The sequence below is a fragment of the Lissotriton helveticus genome, chromosome 3_1 (genome assembly GCF_964261635.1).
Source record: "Lissotriton helveticus chromosome 3_1, aLisHel1.1, whole genome shotgun sequence".
Classification (NCBI taxonomy): domain Eukaryota; kingdom Metazoa; phylum Chordata; class Amphibia; order Caudata; family Salamandridae; genus Lissotriton; species Lissotriton helveticus.
Window position 1 is genome coordinate 405,168,942 of NC_136061.1, and position 20,576 is coordinate 405,189,517.

Genomic DNA, 20,576 nt, shown 5'->3' on the forward strand with positions numbered 1-20,576 from the left:
CCCCTTTGAACATGTACACAATGCAAACTACAAACTACATTGCATCATGGTGCGTGAAAATAATTGTTATCATTTGTCTATTTGATTGTGCTGAATTTATAAACCGTAAAAGGATTAAATGCAGGGTTCCGATCATCATGCCTTGATTCTTAGACATGGAGTACCCACACAGAACCCACAAACGTTCCCAGTCTATATCTTCAATAGTTTTGAGGAAATTGGCATTTTAACGTTAGATATGATTGTTCTCTAAAATGAAAAATAACATTTTTAATTGAAAACAATCTAACATTCTAGTAGAGTCTCAAACACCCTCAGCAATAAGCCAAGTGAAACAAAATGCAAAAACTGAAGTTGAAAATATACTTCCGTTATTTACCTCTTTCTGTTGCAGATTTTGGCACTTTCCTCTCTCTTGTCCCTTTTTAAGAACCTAAGCGAGCTGTGGCGGAACGGTCATGAATCTAGTGAAGATCAGAACAGTCTGTCTGGGACACTACCAAAGTTCAGGGCAAGGAGACAAGATAACAGGGGGTCCTTTTTGATGCAGATTTTCCAGGAAAGAGACTAAATATGAACAAGAAAGTAAGGGAAACAGCCTTAACAGCACATGCATTACCACGCAATGACTTTACCACTCATTATTTACCACGAATTGCCTTTACAACGTAATGCTTTTACCATATATACCTTTATCATGCATTACTTTACAGTGCAAGGTAAGTGTAGTTAAGATAAGTATATGGGTAAGTATGTAAGTGTGTGTGTGTGTGTGTATATATATATAAATACATATATATATATACTCTTAAAACACCCTTACTACCACACACTCTAAACCCTAATTCCTACATGTGTGTGTGTATATATATATATATATATGTGTGTGTGTGTGTGTAGAAATGTAAGGTAGTAAGGGTGTTTTAAGGGTATATATATATATATACACACATATATGTAGAAATTAGAGCTTAGAGTGTAAGGCAGTAAGGGAGTTTTAAGTGTTTAGGGGTGGTTAGGGGTATAGGGTGGTATGGGTATTTTTAGGGTTGAGGTGGATAGAGGTATTGAGTGGTAAGGGTGTTTTTAGGGTTTAGGGGTGGATAGGGGTATAGGGTGGTAAGAGTATTTTTAGAGTTATGGGGTGGGTAGAGGTATACCATGGTAAGGGATTTTAGGGTTTAGGCTGGGTAGGGGTATAGGGTAGTAAGGGTGTTTTTTAGTTGAAGATCTTTCGGAGCAGGCGGAGGGTGTGGTAGCAAGAAGAGGTGGCAGCATAGGTCTGGCGGTCCATTTTGAGTTCAGAGTCCAGGATGATACAAAAGTTGAGTGCATGGTATGTGGGGGAGGGAGGGTTCCCGAGGGCTGGGGGCCACCAGGTGTCATTCCAGGCATTGGGGTGTGGGACCATGATGAGCACCTCGCTTTTGTCCATGTTGAGTTGTAGGCGACTGTTCTACATCCACCTGGCGACTGCTTCCATTCCATCCTAAAAGTTGTGTTTAGAGATTTTTCGTTCTTTGGACAGGGAGAGGATAAGTTGGGTGTCATCTGCGTATGATACAATGTTTAGTCCGTTTGATCTGACAATGAATGCGATCAGGGCCCTGTAGACGCTTGGGGGACTCCGCAGGTAATCGGTGTGAGTTCCGAGAGTAGAAGGGGGAGTCTGACCCATTGCGTTCTGTTGGAGAGGAATGAGCGGATCCGGTCGAGGGCTTTGCTCCGGAATTCTGCATTGTGGAGTCTGTGGGCTAGGGTACGATGAGAGACTGTGTTGAAGGCTACAAAGAGATCCAGAAGGATGAGGACTACAGTCTGTCCTCTGTCGAGGAGGGAGCGGATGTCATCTGTTGCAGCGAGAAGGGCGATTTCGGTGCTGTGGTTCTTCCTGAAGACACACAATTGATGGACAGAATGCAGAACAAATCAAAACATTCACCCCCAGTCAAGAGATCTGGGTTAAATTCATTGTTCTTTTGCTCACCATGTCACCCCTGATTAGACGTGGCCATATGCAAATTAGTCTTGACTCTGTGGCTCATGGGAACAGTCCAGCCTGAACTGCCAAGCCAGGTCCTCCCTGGACCAGAAACGAGCACCTTAGGGTGTCTTTGATGCTGAGGGCAGTCCAGCTGTCCACTGCTGGCTCGCGGTATGGGGTACAGTGGGAGAGGGTTCCTCGTGAATGTTGTTGTCATCGAAGTTGTCATAGATGGTCTTGATTTTGTGGTGGAAGAAAGAACTGAGTCTGTCGCCGAGGTCCTGTGAGGGTGGGATGTGGTAGTCTCACTGTTGGGTTGGGCGAACTCTTTGATGATGCTGAAGAGTTCCTTGCTGTTGTGGGTGTTGATTCTGTCCTGGAGTGCTTTCTTCGTTAAGTATCTGATGAGTTTGTGGTGGGCGGTGGTGGCTGCTTTGAAGTTGTCGAGGTCTGCTGGGCTTTTGGAGTTTCTCCATAGCTTTTTGAGGCGTCTGCAGTTGCGTCTAGATTCCCGGAGTTCGGTGGGTAGCCAGCTGGCTTTCTTGGTGTGAGGATTGGAAGCTTTCTTGAGGGGGCGATGGTGTTGGTGCAGTTGGTGATCCAGTTGTGTAGGGTGCGGGCAACGGTGGAAGGGTCTTCATCTGTTGCAGTGGGAGCGGAACTGCTGAGGGTGGCGGTGAGCTGGTCATCGGTAAACTTGTTCCAATTCCTGCGCTGGAGCTATGTTAGTTTTGAAAGTGAGGTGGACACATCAGTGGTCCATCCAAGGGAATTCGGATGTGTGGCTTAGGGTGAAGGAATTTCCTGCTGTGAGGATGGGGTTGAGGGTTTGTCCTGCTGAGTGCGTTGGTTCTGGTACGATATGTTTGAGTCCGATTTTGTGGAGGTTGTCCAGGAAGGAGGTGGAGTTGAGGTGTTGGCGATTGTTGAGGTGGAAGTTGAGGACTCCCAGCAAGGTGTCGGTGGAGGTGATGGCATGTGGGGTGATGATGTCGGTGATGGAGTCAGAGAAATGCGTACAGGGTCCGGGGGGTCTGTAGATGAGGGTGCCTTAGAGGGTAGTGGACGGGTTGGTCTGTATCTTGAAGTGGAGGTGTCCCATCAGGTCTGTGGGCCCGTCGGTGTAGGTGCTTAGAAGGAGAATGGCATTGTGGGCAATGGTGATACTGCCCCTGGGGCGGTTGGGGTGGTCCTTCCGGATGATTTTGTATCCTTCGGGGATGGCGAGTGCAATGTCTGGTCCCGAGGTGGCGTTCATCCAGATTTCAATGAGGAAGGTGACGTCAGGAGAGGTGCTGTCGTGGAGGTCCCAGATTTCCGCGCCGTGTCTGTGGAGGTAGCAGATGTTTAGTAGGATGCATTGTTATCGTTTGGGGTGCAATAGAGTTGTTGCTGGAGGGTAGAGGCTGATCCTGGGTCTCGGCGAAGGTGAAGCAGTGGCGGCAGGTGAAGGGTCCATGGGTGTTGAGAGGTCAGGAGAACTTGCAGAAGTTGTTCTTGCTGACGTCGAGTGCGTAGAGAGCCGAGGAGCTATAGCACTGGCGGGTCGGAAGACCAGGGTTCCTGGCGCTGGCTGCAGTCGGGTCACAGACAGGCGCACATGGGCTTGCCTTTGGCATGCCAGCGGCACGCCCGCTGAGCGCTGTCGCCATTAAGTACGGGCCGGGGGGAAGGCTGGACAGCTGGGGGGTCGGATAATGCAGGAGAATGTCAGAGGGGCCACGGGGGCAGCAGCGTCGGGAAACTGCAGTAGGGGGGCAGATGAAAGTAAAGGGAAAGGGAGAGAAAGCAAATAGGCAAATAAGTGAAGACACAGAAAAGGCAAAATAGGCAACTAAGAGAAAGCGCAGAAAGTAGCAGATAGGCAGCTAAGAGAAGGCACAGAAAAAGAAAGCAAAAGAAAAGGAACTAAGAGAAAGCACATGGCCTCGAACCACGGTCAGAGGAGGTGTAGATTCAGAGGCACTGCCTAGGAGCGCTGTGGTGGAGCTGCACGCTGGGAGAGCAGAATCCCAAGGGGTCCTGCTTGCCTCAGCGCGCAGCAGCTGCCATTAGTAGGGGTCGGGGGAGGGCGCTACAGCTGGGGGGCAGAAGCCGGAGCACGCGGGAGTGGGAGGGGACGCAGGCCAGCGGCGGTAGGAAACAGCAGAAGGGGGCAGATGAAAGTAAAGGGAAAGGGAGAGAAAGCAAATGAGTGAAGGCACAGAAAAGGCAAAATAAGCAACTAAGAGAAGGCACAGAAAAAGAAAGAAAAAGAAAAGCAAATAAGAGACAGCACAGGGCCTCGAACTGTGGTCAGTGGCATTGTAGAGGGAGAGGCGCTGCCTAGGAGCGCTATGGTGGAGATGCACGCTGGGAGAGCAGAATCCAGCGGGGTCCTGGGTGGTAAGGGTGTTTTTAGGTTTTAGGGGTGGGTGGGGGTATAAAGTGGTAAAGGTGTTTTTAGGGTCTAGGGTTGGGTAGAGGTAGTTGAGCTTATATATAGGTATAGGGTGGTAAGGGATTATTAGGGTTTAGGGGTGTGTTGGAATATTGGGTAGTAAGAGTGTTTTTAGGGATTAGGTGTGGGTAGGTGTATTAGGTGGTAAGGGTATTTTTTGGTGTTTAGCGCTGAGTAAGGGTATAGGGTAGTGAGTGCAGGTTTAGAGCTTAGCGGTGTGTAGGGATAAAAAAGTGGGTAGGAGTATAGGGTGGTAAGGTTATTTTGAGGGATAGAGGTGTAGAGGTATAGGGTAGTAAGGGATTTTTAAAGTTTAGCAGTGGGTAGTGGTATTGGGTGGTAGGTGTATTTTTTAGGGATATGTAGAGGTATTGGGATAAGGGTTAATTTAGGGTTCAGGGTTGGGTGGGGGTATTGGATGGTAAGGGTGTTTTTAGGGTTTAGTGGTGTGTAAGGGTACAGGGTCAAAACAGCATACTTAGCATTTAGGGGGTGGGTAGGAGTAGAGGGTGGTAAGGGTATTTTTAGGGTTTGGGGGTAAGTGGAGGTATAGGGTGGTAAGAGGGTTTGGGAGGCCTGCCCAAATAAAGAAAAACAATTAATTTTAAATATTAAAAAAAGAGGGGGTTACAGATATTAGTCATATCAATAAAACAAAAGCACGCACACTCAGGGATGGGTTTCAAGGGTGTTTTATCCACCAAAACACCAGCATAGATTCAATGCGTTTCGTCCCTCCAGGCGTGCTTTTGTTTCACTGATACGACTAGTTGGGATCTTAATATCGGGTCCACTCCCAATCAACATATGACACCCAAGTTGGGAGCTCCTGCTCACAGCAGATTTTGTTTGGAGGAAATATATATCCCCACAAAACGGAGGCACCCGCCATGGGTGCCGCAAGTTACAGGTGGAAGTCGAAATTGTGTTTAACATGTATACGGCTGTACCTCCGTGTTTTTGATTTCTGTGGTATTTGGATAATTGTACCTTGACTCTGTGCGCTTATTGAGGTGAAATGATGGGCTATTTGTCTTTCGAGATTTTTTGGGGGAGAAATGACACACCGTCGAAGTAACCATTGTAAATCTTTGAAAATTAACCACATTGACATGACTGCCAAAAAACATTGAGAAATTAATAGGATGGCAGCAGTCCTTTTTCGAGTATTATTATATATTTTCTAATGGAAGTGTATGTGTATATATATATATATATATATATATATATATATATATATATATATGAAGGATTTCTCGTATTCTGCCCCAATGACAAAAATAACAAGATGCGGCACACCAGAAGAAGCACAAAATGTATTGTGCACCAACAAAAGGGCGACGCGTTTCGGCGTTAAGCCTTTGTCAAGCCATATATATATATACACACACACATACACATATATATATATAGGGTTCACTTACCTTGCAATGCAAAGACATGAGTGGTAAAGGAATATGCATGGTAAAGGTATTGCTTTGTAAATGAAGTGTGGTAAAGGCATGTGTGGTAAAGGCATTGTGTTGTAAATGAAGTCTGGTAAAGGCATTGCATTGTAAATGAAGCGTGGTAAAGGCATTGCATTATAAGAATCATGGAATTTTTATTTTGGCATTTTGCCATAAAAGAGTACAAATAAAACAATATACAAGGATGATAGTACAATTCATTGAATTAGACACAGTATGGATAAAATCGTTCATGCTAGAGTGGCACATGATTTCAATATCACAATCTCGTTAACAAATTAACCTTAACATTCATTAGCAGTCATGCGCCTGCGCTTAATCCACATAGCACGCAAGAACTGGGAGACTGCAAATACGATGTGCCTAGACGTATCAGTTTTTAGAATTCTAAAAGCATATGTACACTGTGCAAAACACAGATTTTTGCATAAAGGTACTAGCCAGTACTTCCTGGGTTTACTGCAAGCTGGACAAAAGAAGAGTACATGAAGTTCATCTTCTAGGTCACAGCTACACCCTGGACAAGTCTTATTGGTAGAGGCTGACCATTTGCTTGTAAAAGCTCTTAAGGGTAGAGTACCGTATCTCCATTGTAAATAAAGTTTCCTCGATGCAATGGGATAAATTACATCCAAAAAGTCCTCAAAGGAATAAAAATCTTTAAATGTTAAAAAGGAATTGATCAGGGTTTCAGCATGAGGGACGGACAGAGCAAGAGAGAGTTTTTCATCCACAAAAATCCTAGTAAGCGACTTGCGCGAGACCTCATGGCAGCTCCTTTCCGGATCATACCACAGGGCAGGCAATCCCAGTCTTAGAAATTCTTGTTTTAAAAACATGAGCCACTGTATTTTTGCTGAACTATGACAATGTAAAATTTCCTTCAGTTCTAGCCTATAGTTCAGCAACTCTGGCGTTGTCCAGAGCCTACACCGGAACCTAAGGGGTTTGAGTGCTAGTTCGACTTCAATAGGTCTCAACCCCAGGTCCAACCTTAGAGGTAGAAGCGGTGTACTTTGTGGGAGTGCCAGTAACTGTCTATTAATTTTTTTTTCCGTTTTGGCGATTTCAGGCCTAAGAGAATGCCCCCACAACTCCCCCCATACAGAAGTGCAGCCCTCGCCTGGGTCTTATAGATCTCCAACGGTGGTTTGATGGGTTTAAATGTATATGTGTTGGAGATCTTGAGGATTCCCCCCGCAAGCTGGGCCAGTTTCATTTGTGATTTTACTTGTTGGGGGCCCAATGACAGATTTTCATTTAAGGTTACCCCCAAGTACTCAAAGGTCGTTACCCTTTCTAGTCTCACTTTGCCCAAGCTAGGGTTCGGACGGCTAGATGCCCGAGGGTTGAAGATTATGAATTTCGTTTTATCAACATTAATCTCCAGACCACGGCATCTGCAGAAATCCTCGAAGCCATCCAACACACGCTGTATCCCCATAGGAGACCTGGAAAGCAGCAGGGTGTCGTCTGCGAACATAATCGCCGGCACCCTGCTACCTGCCAACTTTGGCGCATCATTATTAGGAACACCATCCAGATGTGCAAAAACGCCATTTACGTAGAGGCAGAACAGGGTAGGTGCCAGTACGCACCCCTGCCTCACCCCCCTGCCTATGGGGAACCTGGATGACAGCGCCCCATTCCTCCAGCATCTGAGCTGCGCAAAGTTTCCCTCGTGCAGCCTCATCAACACGTTCAGGAGTTGTTGTGGGACACCCAATTTTTTGAGCACAGACCACAGATTCCCACGGGGCACTAAGTAAAAAGCAGAGTGAAGGTCCACAAACACCATGTAGAGGCTGCCACCCTCTATCTTCGCCGTTTTCCAGAATAGTAATATTAGGCGGAAGATTTGGTCCATGGTGGAAGTGTTCCTCCTGAACCCCGCTTGATACGGGCTGAGGACTGTGTACTCCTCCAACCAGTCCTGTAGGCGATCTAAGATGAGCCGCGCAAAAAATCTTCTGCGGGACATCGATGAGGCTAATTGGCCTGTAGTTGACCGGGAGCAGAGGAGAGCCCTTCTTAAAAATACAGGGAACCTCCATGCCCCTCAGAACTGCATTGAAGATGGTACAAAGGTTGGGGCCCCAAATCTTGGGTTGGTGTTTAAAAAGGTCTCCCGGGAGTTTATCAAGACCCAGTGTTTTTCCCACTGCGAGTTTTGCTAAAGCGTGACATACTTCCTCTAAGGTGAATTCTAAATCATCATACTGGTCATTTGCAGCTAGAGGTGCCGGCATATTGTCCACGCCTGGATCTACTCAGTATAGAGTCTTGAAGTGATCTTCCCAGACTTTTGCCTCAATGTTTGGTTCAATAGCGGATTTTGGTTCTCCGAAGCCTGTACTGACTATTGACCAAAATCTGCAAGCATCCCTAGAGTCTAGGGCACAGGTTAGGTTAGTCCACTTATCAAGATCCCACTCTTGCTTAGCATATTTCATGGCTTCTTTGTACTGTAATCGCATGGCACGAATAAGAGGTTTATTGCTGCCAAGCTTTAAAGCCTGAACCAGGTCTGACTTAGCCGTTCGACATGCAGCATTATACCAGGAAGATACAGGAGCCCTTTTTATCAGTTTGGAGACCTGTGGATTGATGACCTTGACTAATGTGGAAACTAGGTTCATGTGCAGAGCCTGCATTTTTTCATTAAAATCAGGAGGCGGGGTAGATTAATTAGAGCATCAGCCTCCACAAACAGGGTAAGAATTAGATTGTATAGTTTAGATAGTTCTTCTGGGGATGCCACTATCTTTTCCAACTTGACCCTGCGTCTATTATTTGTTAGAGTTGTCTTATCTCCTCAATCTTTCCGGTCCGCCATAACGTTTCCTCCTGGGCCAGGAAAAACCATCTCCAGGCTTAAAGCGTTGTAGTCGCTGTCAACCCTGGTGATTACCTTAAAATCAATAACCTTGGACCACAACCGCGTCTCGACCATAATATAGTCAAGGCGCGACTCCTGTCCCGTTTTATTGAAGGTACACCTTGATGGAATATCAGAGGGAGTGCGACCGTTACAAGCCCTAATAGAATGGTTTAAAGTTAGGGCCGTGATCTGGATCGCTAGAGGGGACCATGTCCTGGGGATTGGGGATTGGCTTGGAGGTATGGCCCAGTGGTCGTCCTCTGCCATAAGAGACCCTTCATTCATCACCTGTAGTGGCTCATAGTGACAGTTCAGATCACCGGCTATCAGGAGATGGGTATCACTAGTAATAGTGTGCAAGAAATGCGACAACTCTTCAATAGTAGTTGACTCGCTGGCTATGCTTACTGGTCGTGTATAAACATTAACGATAGCAAGCTTGAAAGAATTTGGCCACTCCAGGACAACACACTGAACATCATCTGAGTGTGTGGTTACAGTCTCGGCCATACAGCCCAGATGCAGACTGACCCATATGGTAAGGCCCCCTGACGGTCGACCCTCCCCCCCATCGAGCGGGTACATGGAATGCGGCAAATCCCCCTCTGAGTTGTTCATCCCTAGCCCAGGTCTCTTGAAAAAGGCAGATGTCAGTCTTATCCACAAAAGAACCCCACTCTGGACAAGGCAATTTGTTGGGTAGACCTGCCACATTCCAAGACAATATTGTCAAGGATTTAGGTTTACTGGCATTAGGACAGGTGACACCGCTCCCCATTAGGACACTTTCCCTAGCAGGATCTCGACGGGGCTCCAGTAAACGGCCCTGCATGGCTCTACCGGATGAATCATCGCCATTTCCTGTAGAAGTCCCCTGGATGAAGGAGTGAGGATCTGAAATATCACTGGACAGTTGACTAGAGATTGGCTCAAGAAGTCCCCCAGAATTGACATTACTCCTTCTATGGGGGGTGCCAGGGGTTTCCACCCGGCTGTGCTGTAGTCAATCGACCATTTCCAAGCCACTAAACCTATTTTGGGTATATATTTGGCTCGGTGCGTGTGATTGAGCGTACCGTCCCCTCTCAGCCCTACCCGCACCTCGGTGCTCTACCAAGGTCCATCCACCTTCTATATCAGGCAAGTAGGTTGGGGGATAGAAATATGACAGTGGGAGGGGTTGGATAGTAGCCCCAGGACTATGGTACTGCCAATTGCAAATATGCTCCACAGTCCGTGGGTCCTTGAAATTTACCAACACGCAATCACCAATTATAGTTTTTGGCCTATGCCCCACCCAAGACAACCTGCGCACCATCAGTATTTCACTCGTAATGTAGCGAGGGAGTGGTCTGTTTTTATTGAGCCAATCGGAGACTTTGTTTTTTAAGAACGTAAATGATTCCGGGCTTGAATTGCTTATTTCGGGAACCCTTGTCAGGACTATCAGATACGGGCTTGATTCTGGGGGCAGGTCGATTATGCATTTCCCAGAGGAGTAAATAACTGGTAGAGCCCGCCCGCCCTCTTTAGACTGTCTTAAAATACCCGCCCTCAAAGTGTTAATAGGTGTGTCCACAGGTGCAGTAGGTTTTACAGTGGGTACTTTAGGGATGATTGGTGCTGCTGGGGAGGTGGATTCCTGTGTTGCAATCCCCCCTGTACAATATTTAATTGTGCACTGCCCGGATGCAACACATTTGACTTCAAACTGTCCACAGTTTCTAATGTTCTTAGATCTTAATAGGGTGCCCAGTTTTTCAAAGAGAAGGTCCTCCACTACCGGGGTTTCCCCAGAAGAATTGACCACACCTAGAGAAGTTATTCCTGGACAGGTTACAGTCAATGATGGTAAAACATGAATGTCCGTGGGGTTAAAGGCATCTGACCCCTTGTGCTTAGATGTTATGTCACTATTACCGGTTCCTTTGGCATGTTTGGGCTTCCTGCCTCCAGTGACAGTAGCAGCCCCCCGCTTCCTCTTGGGCATCGCCCCCTCGCGTCTCTCCCACAGCTGCCGAGTATTAGGTCTTTCGGGAGAGCTAACCGTGGTTGACACAATGGTAGTCTCTATTGCTTCTATTAGTTGGAGCTGCTCAGCTGGGGAGATATGGCCCTGGACCTGAGAGATCGGTGGGCTATGTACAATCGCAGAAACAACATAGGTATTTGCTTGCATGGTGGATTCTAGTGTACGAGCATTTGCGAAGCGGCCCAGGGAGGATCTTTTAGCAAGGGCTAGATCTTGAGAAACTCGGCGCTCCATTAGAATTATTCCCTGATCAATGACTGAGTTGGCTCTGATTATGAAGTTATCCAGTGTTCCTGTTAAGTTCCCATTTGAGGTTACTGCTTTGCTCCTGCTTTCGCGCGCTGCCATAATAGTGTTACAAATCTTCAACCAGATAGATACTTACGAACTTCGTAGCGGTTGGAGTGTAGATTACGCCAAGTGAAAGAGGGGTGGCCCGGTCCAGTCGTGCACAAAAATATGCAGCGTGTAGGAGCGGCGGGAAGAGGCACACAGCATCAGGTGGCAAAGGCTGCTGGTCCTCGCAGTCCCACCGGTAGAAAGCACTGCCCCAAAAGCTCACGTCCTCTGCAATCACCATGAGCGGCACCCGCGGAGCGGGGGCCGCGAGCCGCAGTTTAAAGTCCGGCATGGGAAGGCGGGAAGAGGCACACAGCGTCAGGTGGCAAAGGCTGCTGGTCCTCGCAGTCCCGCCAGTAGAAAGCACTGCCCCAAAAGCTCCCGTCCTCTGCAATCACCACGAGCGGCCCCCGCAGAGCGGGGGCCGCAAGCCGCTGTTTAAAGTCCGGCGTGGGAGGGCGGGAAGAGGCACACAGTGTCAGGTGGCAAAGGCTGCTGGTCCTCGCAGTCCCGCCGGTAGAAAGCACTGCCCTAAAAGCTCACGTCCTCTGCAATCATCACGAGAGGCAACCCCATTGCATTATAAATGAAGCATGGTAAAGGCATGTATAGTATTGTCATACATCCGAAAGTAACTGAAGGCTTGGAGGAAAGCAAGGCTGAAGCTAAGGACTGAAGCAGGTAGTGTACAGGAAACTGAGAAGTCTGCAATGGAAACTCTGAAAATAAAATGAGTACTAATCACGGGAAGGTGAAAGTACAAAAACAATAGACAAACTATTGTAAATCATAGTTTACCTGCTCTTCAGAAGTGATTTCTCTGTGAGGTGGAAAAGATCTTAGGAGAAGGCAAGTAGCAGATTAATCTCACAGAGTTCAAGAAGACACACAGCAGTTCCTTTTGAAAAGGATGCTGGGTGGTTCTCTATGTCACAGGCACAAACCTTGGAGTCTAACTGGCACCCTTGGAAGCAAAAAAAATCAGGATAATAATATAACACACAAGAATACAAGGAGAACAGTGGGAGGTTCACAGAATCAGGAACTGGATTCAGGGGAGAAAATGGACTGGAGTAAGGGTCAAGGTCAGGGCCGGAATCTACAGAACTATGAATACTGGGAATCTGCACACTAGCTATGACACGACAGGAATATGCAGCGAGAACAGGAACTTGGAATACAAGACTATGGATCTGCATATCCAAGACAGGTCTGGATGTGTGCAGTCAGAACTAGGAACAAGACAAACTTTCGAAACGAGGCAGGATAAACAAGTGATAGGCAACGGACACAAATAACTGATCCGAACATCAGCATGGAGTCAAACAAGTATGAAAACAGAAACTCAAAGACAATCATAGAATTTAGAAGCAGGATCAAACAGAGCATAAAAAGACTCAGCAGCAGGATCAGTTGCAAGCTCCTGTAGCATGGGCTCACCAGGCAGAAATAGCAGGAGGCTTAGGAGAGGAGCACATGTGCAGAGAGAGAGCCTGGGGCTCAGAATCAACCAGGCTCAAGGAATCAGGGAACAACCAATTAAGGGAAGACAGAACTGGACTTTGAAAAGAGAAGATCAGGGCATCCGGCAGACTCAAGACAGGCACAGGAAAGCCAGGAACGGGATACAGGTCAGAGCTGAGATAGTGAAAAGTCCAGAATACAGATATGAAAGGGAAGGAATGGCTGCGGGATCCAGTAATCAAGAGAGAATAGAGCACCACCATCAGGGCATGACCAGAGTAGGGTTTGGAGACAGAAGGGACTACGGGGACCATGATGCATCAGGAAGGAGGTGCAGAAGCCTGGACTGGAACATAAGGTGGAGCTCGAAATGCCAGGAGTTGAAAAACGGTTTGGTGTAGCATCTGAACCCCACAGGGCCCTCGTGAGCACCACCTGATTGCAAGATGGCAGATTCCTGACAAGAACATCCCAACTTGCAATTAGGGAATATGCAGTTGCTGAAGTAAATGGATGTACATGTATATTATAGAAAATAGCGGGCATCCTATTCACCCAATTCACAGAGACTGCCTGTTCGAGCAAATTAGGAGATGCCCAACTCAAGTTTTTCTACAATGGACTCTTTCATATATTCATTTGTTTCAAATATTTCTCATAGTCAGGCAGGGGATACTTGGTACATAAATACATAACCGTTTTAGAAGCAACTCACTGATGAGATGGGCTTCATGCTAAGCCCCAGAGGCCATGTCCCATTAGTTTACCTTACTAAGTAAGGACCTCCTTGATGTAAACTCTACCCACATTTATATATTGACTGCTAAACATTTTTTACTGTTTGTACTACAAGGTTTCTTTCCCAGTAGCCTTTCTACAAATTGTCACCCTTTTCTTCTTATCTCCCGAAGGCTGTTGGCCACATGTGAGAGAATCAGGTCTGTCTCAGGTATTTTAGCTTTGTTTTGAATAACATATCTGAGAAAATAAACAAAAGCTTTTTATAAAACACGATCAAAAAGGAAATTAAAATATATTTTCAGAAGATTCTGATGTGCAGTTCATCTACTGCCTTCATCCAAACTGTGACATGGAAGATTGTGACATTTGCCAAACTTTTGCTCCAGGATCCCTTAAGTCAGCAAATGAGTGGTCGTAATTGGAGGGTGTGCTCGTCAGAATCAAGAGTCATCTGTGGAATGTCTCTGGGGCACCAGGCTGATTGAGGATGAAGGCCCAGAGTAAGATGCGGGTGTATATAGTAATAGACAGAGGACTGCTGCTCAGATCATAAGGGAACCAGATGAAGATACCGAGCAGCCAAGAATGTACGGCCTTAAGGTAAAATAAAACCCAATGTATCCAGTATTTGGGTGTATAGATTCACATGCCTGAATCACTCCCCATCGCCGAGATGGGAGTCCCTCGGTAAAATACAAAAGTAGTGCCATAAGTAGTAAATAGGCCAGAAGAGGCCAAAAGCTATATCTTAGTAGCCTATCTATGTCCTTATAGGAAAAGTACCAAAAGTCAGCTCCAACCAATCAGCTATCCACACCCTCTAAAACACTCCCAACAGAAGCAGTTCTCCTCAGATTTTCACCGCACTTTGTGTGGACGGGAGTCTCCCTGATTGCTTTTCAGTTTTCTTCTATTTAGCTCTTCAAGCAAGTATGTCTGAAAAAACATTTCCTCTTCTGCTCCTGCAGGACCTGTGGGAATTAGAGGATCCATGTAGATGGTCTTCATAAAGATTGTCTTTATTATTCTACCCTAAGCATGAGGCTAAACACTGTAAGATCTGCCGTACCTTTCCCAGCAAGACTCTAAGGGACAGAGTGGCAAGATTACTTTTATGGCTCAAGTCTTCTAAAGAATGTCCTACTTCTTCGGCTGAGGAAGAGGACCGAGCTTCCACATCTAGTAAGAGGGCTAGATCTCAAGAAATCTCTTCAGGTGAGGGAAGGAAACATCTTAAAACTTCCCAGGATAAGCCTGTTCATAAAGAGAGGATTTCTAAACATTCCTCTGAGCCAGCGTCGTTTCCACCCTCTACACCACTCACAGAGTATGCAAGATCATCTTCTACTGACTCCGTAAGTAGAAAACACTTCAAAAAAATGTGTAGACGATGACTGTTCCTTCATCGTCGACAATATGTGTTGCGTCGTCGACGCCATCGTCGCCGGCAACATTAAACAACGACAGCTATCTCCTCCTATTTGTCGACAAGGATCACTATTACGACGAGGCCATCGTCGAAGTCCGTCGGCGACCCATCGTCGACGAAGAAGCCATCGATAAAGCCACCGTCGATGACGATGCCATCGACAAAGTCACCGTCGACGACGACACCGTCGACAACAGCGACGATGACGGGCGAGCCATCAATGACGGCACCACAGACAAGGAGCCTGTCGATGACGAGCCCGTCGACGAGGAGCCCGCAAACAACGTCGTCGATGAGTGTACCTGTTATCTTACCACCATCGACTACAGGACTGTCGACGAGGGACCTTCCTACAAAACTTATTTCTGCACCGTCGACGCCCCCGTCAACAAGAATTTCTCAGCTCAAGACATTTCAGAGGATTATGATGATGAGGATAATGAGGTTCCATATGGAATAGCTCATAGTCCATCTGAGCTCAATGTTAAATGACAAGACATTGATGATGATGATAATTACCAGGAGGAACATTATTATCATGAACAATATATGGCTCCATGTCATGCCTATCAGTTCCATCACAGACAGGAATCTCGCCATAGAGCGATGGCACATCTTCCCCAAGCACTTATTCAGGATCCACAGGCTATGTTGGCGGATTATCGTCAAAGATTTCCTCCTCAACAAATTCCGACAGAGAACCCACTTCCTCAAGTAGAGGTTCCTCCTCCGGTGCCAGGGCCTACTTTACCTGGTACATGGGCTCCTGCACAGGGTGTACCTAACACTGGACACCAGGACACTTCCTCCTCAGATGTAGAAGGAAGGGGAATTGCCTAATCAGGCAAATGGTCCAGATCCCTGGGATGATTATATAATCCAAACACCATCTCCGCCTCCGCACTTACCCTCTGATTCTCCTCCTGAAGACATACGAGGATTTCATCATTTGATGCAGAGAGCAGCCACTAGGTTCCAACTACCTATTTCTGTCAAACAAACATGTTTTTTGCATGATTTTAAAGAGAACACTAGAAAGGTCATACGCTCTATACCTATTATCGATAACATCTGGCAGGAGGGCGTAAAAATCATGAAGTCACCAGCAACCATACTGGCGGTGCTACCTCGTGTAGACAAAAAATACAGCGATCTAGAGGACAGTCCATCTTACCTTGTAGGACACCTGAGGCCAGATTTGGTCATATCTGAGGCCGCACAGAGGCATTAAAAAAACCGCGCAACACCTATTACCGCTCCTCCAGACAGAGAGGGACATCGTATGGACCTTATGAGGAAGAAATTCTCTTCTATGGCAGCAGCACCTATTAGAGCTGCTAATGCTTTAGCAATCATTGGCCATTATGACCGCCAAATGTGGTCCGATAGGGCGGGATTGATAGATCTCATCCCGGAGGAACAAATACAGGAGGCCCGGAAAATGTTAATGAGCTGCCTCCGAAACAATTGATTGTGCGTTAGACATTGCCAACACAAGCTTTTGCAATTAGCTGGAGCAGCAGTTCTTCGACGCCAGGGGTGGCTTAAAACTACCACCTTCAGACCTGAGGTTCAGACTAAGATCCTGGACATGGCGTACAATGGGTACTCACTATTCGGGAAACATATCGATGACGCTCTTTTAGCAATAGAAAATGACACGGACACTGCAAAGTCTCTGGGTGCTCTACAATATAGGCGGGTACCTTTCAGAGGAGCCAGAGGACGAGGATTCACAACATACCGGGCAGCTATCAGTCGAATCAACAGTATCGTCAATACCAGCCTCAATATCGCCAGTCTTACAACCACTCGTCGTACCATCAGTCATCAACAGCTAGTTTCTCTCGCCAGGGCAGCCGTAAGCGAACACCACAACAAGGCAGTGACTCTGCCAGAAAGCCTTGAGCTTATCAGGATGCCAGTCAAAATTCCCTCCCTACTTGTGGGTGCAAACATTTCTGCTTACGCACAGCGGTGGCATGAGATCACTTCAGACCGCTGGGTGCTGGACCTAGTCACCAAGGGTCACACACTGGAATTTGTCCAGAAACCACCTACTACTCCACCCAGGGGTCCCCCTCCCCCTTGTCTTCACTTATTACGCAAAGAAGTCTTGATCATGCTCCTCAAGGAAGCGATAGAAGAAGTACCATTCACACAGAAAGGAACAGGTTTCTATTCTCGTTTCTTCCTAATCAGAAAGAATTCAAGAGAATGGTGACTGATTCTGGACCTCCGCAAACTCAACAAGTTTCTCAAAAAGAAAAAAATTCCAGATGGTAACGCTTTCCGATATTTTGGGATGCTTAAACAAAGGGGATTTCATGACTTCTCTCGACATGGAAGACGCATACTTTCAAATCCCTATCCATCCAAAACATCAAACATATCTACAATTTAAGTGGCTGGCACCCACTATCAATTCATGGTGCTCCTGTTTGGCCTAAAATCAGCACCACGGATTTCCACCAAGTGCTTTGCACCAGTAGCAGCGACCTTACGATCCCAGGGTATCCAAGTTTTCCCATACCTCAATGATTGGCTGCTCAAAGCTCCGTCGGAGCAGGAAGCCAATCTTGCCACAACAACTTGTCTCCATCTGTTCAATATGCTGGGACTCACTTTGAACATGGACAAATCGAAATTGCTTCCAACTCAGGTCATTTCGTTCCCAGGAGCATCCCTGGACACCGTCCAGTGCAAAGCATTCTTGTCTCAAGATCATCAAGTGCGCCTTTACAATTTGGTGACAACCAATTAAAAAAGAAAGTCAGTTTCTGTTCAAACATTCAAATCGTTCCTAGGGATGTGCTCTTCAGCAATCTACTTTGTCCCTTTGGTGCTGTTCAGGATGAGACCTCTTCAAGAGTAATTACAGAAACAATGGCAACAAGCATTGGGTTCTTTTGAGGATATTATCCAAATAACTGTACGAATGGTGGACACACTCCGTTGGTGGTCCGAAACTGCAAATCTTGCCCAAGGTCTCACCTTTCTGCAAAACATCCCGGACTTCGTCTTGACAACAGACGCCTCCATGGAAGGAAGGGGAGGTCAGCTACAGGATTTGCACATCCAGGGAAAGTGGTCTCAGGTACAGAATCAACACCACATCAACAGTTTGGAACTCCGAGCCATATTTTTGTCTCTTCAGGCTTTCCTTCCAAGGATAGCAGCTTGCTCAGTGCTGGTCTGTACCGACAATACGACCAGCATGTACTACATAAACAAACAAGGAGGAACAAGGTCTGTGATGCTTTACCAAGAAGTGCAGGAATTGTGGGAATGGACAATGTTCCACAGCAAATCCTTGAAGGCCGACTATGTCAGGGGTTTGCACAATACCCTGGCAGATACACTGAGCAGGTCTCAATCCGGCTGCCACGAGTGGGAGTTAGAACAAACTCAGGTGAACAAAATCTTTCACTCTGGATCTGTTTCATTTTCAAAGCGCAATGTTGTGCACACTTGCCCGTAGGGCATGTGTGCCCTTTACATGTGCACTATTTACATTTTGGGGGTGCTCCAGGGGGGCCTTAGGCCCCCGGGCACCCTTGGCATTTAATTCGCTAATTTGCGATTACCAATTTGATAATCGCAAATTAGCAAATGCAATACCATTCATTCCTATGGCCTGTAGGCCCATTCGAATGAATGGACTCATATTACCTAATAGAGATTCACTATTTACCGAATCGCTATTAGGTAATAATAAGAAATCGCAAAATATTATGCGATTTCTACATCCAAAGCATTTTTCAATTCCAAAATTGGGATTCGGTAAAAATCGCTATTTTAGAATTGTAAAATGCTAGGTACATACATCTGGCCCTTCATCCCCACAAATCTACCGCAGATTTATCACGAAGGGGCAAAGCTACCTGTGTCTCCCATACAAAGTGCCTTTTCAATTTAACATGGAAACTCCCAGTTGTCTGTCTGTACATGCTGTCCTGGTGGAACAGTGTACAGTTCTCCGTACTATAAATGAGGCCATAAGTATTTATGCCATCTGTCGAAATCTATCACTTTCTCCTTTTTGTCTTTCTTGTCTCCCTTGGTCATCTCTGTTTCTGTCTCTGTTCTGTTTCCCGCAGTCATTCACTATTGGTTTAGTTCTTGGTCACTCCCAACACTATGCTCTTAAAAGGGGAGGGAGGCGATTTGCAGCTTAAATAAAAAACTGGAACCACTGGTATCTTTTCCCTGTTTTATTTGCAATACGAACAATTCTAGCAGGGAGGAGAGTGCATAACTTGGATATCAAAAACGTTCTAAGATATAATGTAGACTGATCTAAGGACTTCACACAATCAAACCAGGTGTTTTTCCTTCCAACAAAAATACAAGTTTTTTTAAAACATGGCATAGCCCGATGGATTTTCTCTTGTATCAGCCTGCGCTATCAGAAGACACACACATCTCTTCTGAGATGAGGCACAGAAAATCAGACCAGAGGCATCACTGCCTCTTCAGCATACCATGCAGATACATTTCTCCAGCGTATTTTCAGACACTACTTGGAAAAAAACACACAAGCTTGCAAAGCACCTGGACCTTTATATAGATGTGAGATTTAGGTAGGACAAGCTGTTGTGGAGGCAGTCTGTTTTTTGAAGCCTCACCTTTCCAGTTTCCAAGATAACCTCTGCTCTGTACCCTGTTTAAAGCACATACATTTGTGAAATATCTAATGTTGGAGAAAAATGTTACTTACCTGCAACAGTAGATTTTCAGTGTTTTGATACAATGCACAGATTCCTTTGAGGGCTGCCTACTTTCATAATGATGAAAAGCCAAACTACAGTGATATTCTACATGTTTCTAGAATTTGAGACAGCCTTTGGGACAGAGCTTGAAACCAGTCCTTTCAGTGGATGAGACTGAAATAGTTTCAAGTTTCTTTATTTCCTGCATAGTTACTTAAAACCATTGCAATATTGTGTGCATAAAATACAAAATTACATATTATTCTTTGATTGTAATAAGGAAACACAGTAAAGAGAAGAGAAGGGCACGACACCAGACGTCCCTACAAATAACATCTAACACAATGTAAATGTACGGTGACAGTGATAAATAGAACCATGTACTCACAGTCCTAAAGTTATTGGCTCTGGTGCATGTGCAAACTTTGCAGGACTAAACCTTAGATTTCTGTCTTTCAGAGAAGTCGTCCTTAGTGGAAGAGGAAACCACACACACTTATTAGTGTCAGGCTTCATCATAGGAGTCCTCTCCCCAACCTAGTAGAACAATGCCACCCGGGCGTACTCAACCTCCTCGAAGACTGACTAAATAGGAGGGAGTTTTTGCATAAATCTTACTGGACAACACCACGTAACAGAGGATCCAGATGAATATTCTAAAAATACCTTAGTTTCCCTGGGGAAATCTACCTTTATTAGTGCAACACTAGGTAAGGTTAAAAATGAAATGGGTTGGATATTAGAGTTTAATGACTCACACCCAAGAACCTGCCAACATGTTCCTGCCCATTGTTACTAGGCTATAAGGACTGGGGCATTCATCAGGGCATGTGGATCCCTATGGGTGAAAAATTCCTAAACAAAATTCTATTAGAATTGATAAGGTTGCTTCACGGTGCATTTCTTACTTAGGTCCTACCATTTTTTTCTACCTGTTGGTAAGTGATTTGTCTTTGCAATCCTAAGCTATAGGGGATACCAGCGTCATGGTCACAGAGAAGGTGGGGTCCTTATTAGTCACACATTCGTCAAAAGGTACGCCCGTCTATTGTACCACGGCACAGAGCGTGACACAGCATAGGTAA

General features: G+C 45.9%; 1 protein-coding gene across 1 annotated transcript in view; it reads left to right on the plus strand.

Annotated features, from left to right (window-relative positions):
• LOC144822537 (aldehyde oxidase 1-like) overlaps positions 1 to 20,576 on the plus strand; it is a 661,088-nt gene that overhangs the window by 483,944 nt on the left and 156,568 nt on the right. The window lies entirely within an intron of this gene.